The following is a 1,912-nucleotide window of genomic DNA, read 5'->3' on the forward strand; positions in this document are numbered from 1 at the left end:
TTTTGATTTTTTTTTGTTGTTGCAATGTAGCTTAAAATATTATTTATCTTGATTACTGAGATTTTTGGCACCCTCTTAAATCTTGCACCCTATGTAAGTGCTTCAGACACCTTTACTCTAATACCAGCCCTAATCTCTTCATAGGAGTTACTTATTCATTTATTCATTCATTCATTCATTTCACGCACAGTCACTGGGGGCCTCCTCTGTGCCAGGACATGTGCTGGGTTCTAGAAAGAGAAATGTAAACCAAACGCAGGCTCAGCGCTGAAGACAGTGTTGGGGGAAGACGGCCATGAACAGTGGGGGCCGTAGGATGGTGTGGGGAGGTGTAAGGCAACAGAGAACCCCAGGGAAATCAAAATCATGCCAGCTACCACTCCTGGGGGTTACCATGGGCCAGGGTCAGAGCTAAGATCTTCCCACACAACACCTCACTGATTCCCTCAACAGCCCTTCCAGGTTTGCACATACTTTACGTAAGTAACAGGTGAGGGACCTGAGCTTGAAAAAGTTATGTGCAGGTCATTAGCACAAGGTCACACTCTAAGAAATATTGGAAGTAGGAGTCAAACCCAAGTCTGTCTGACTCCGGGCTCTTACCTGCTCCACTACTTATAGCCCCCTTTCCCTATCTGTGGAGTCCTGGTGGCACAGCGGTTAAAAGCTCTGCTGCTAACCAAAAGACTGGCAGTTTGAATCCACCAGGTGCTCCTTGGAAACCCTGTGGGGCAGTTCTACTCTGTCCCACAGGGTAGTTATAAGTAGGAATCAACTCGATGGCAAAGGGTTTGGTTGTTTTTTTTCCCCCTATCTGCATGGGAGAATCAGGGCAGCCTGCCTGGAGGAGGCCTTTTTTGAGCTGAGACTTCACAGGGAGACAAAGCTGCGGGAGGGAGGTAGAGAACTTTTGGCAGAGAAAGAAAATCACGTGCAGTGTCAGCGAGGTTTGCAAAACAGTGTTATGACCACAATTCTAAGAAACTGAGTGATGCTTCTGAAGAGTCATTTGTGCAGAAACAGGCCTGGGCAGGCATTGCTTCCTCTTTCTGGTTTGCTAACAACGTCAGCATAAATAGGAAGCGCGCGGAGCTCACTGCTGTCTGGAGACTCCAGCAGAAGGTGAATCTGTCCACCACAAAGAGGTATTGCCTGTATTTCAGGGGCAGGGGCAGGACTCTGTGGGGTGCAGGGGGGAATGTAGGGAGTCCTGGATGGAAAGGGACAGGGAGAGCCTGGAGGGACACATTGGGAACAGGTATGCTGTGGGAGTTAGGGAACTGGAGCTTTGCTCTTGGAAAGACCTGAGTCCGGGTGCCTCTGGCAGCCAGTGAGTGAGGAGACAGAGGGGGTGCTGCTCTCTGTTTTGGGTGGTGTGCAAAGGGCTTTGAGGGAAACCCGGCCTCACCAAGGGGTTCTGGCTGTCCTGGCAGAGAGGACAACTGGGATGGTGATGAAAGCTCGGGCCTGAGAGTGACACTTGTGTGTGCCCACTCTTGCTCTGCCCTCGCGCTGCCTCAGGCTTCTGTGCCCTCATCTGTGGAATGGGCAAAGGGCTGATAGTCTCTGACACCCAGGTTAGAGAGAGAGTGTGTGTGTGTGTGTGTGTGTGCGCGTGTGTGTCTGTGTGTGTCTGTGTGTCTGTGCAGGTGCAGGGTCCAGAGAGAGAGGGAGGCAGAAGGAGAACCTAGAACCTTGTTCAGCTCAGATGCAGAGCTTGGAGCAGCTTTGGAAGCTCCCTTGGGAAGTCAAGAAAGGGCCCAGTCCTTTGTCCAGAGACATACAGGGCACCAACCGCTCCCGCGTTTTCTTCCTTTCTTTCTTTCTTTTTTTAAATTGTGATTTAGATGAAAGTTTACAGAGCACATTAGTTTCTCATTAAACAGTTAATACACGAATTGTTTTGTGACGT

This window comes from Trichechus manatus, unplaced genomic scaffold, assembly GCF_000243295.1.
Source record: "Trichechus manatus latirostris isolate Lorelei unplaced genomic scaffold, TriManLat1.0 scaffold00027, whole genome shotgun sequence".
NCBI lineage: Eukaryota > Metazoa > Chordata > Mammalia > Sirenia > Trichechidae > Trichechus > Trichechus manatus.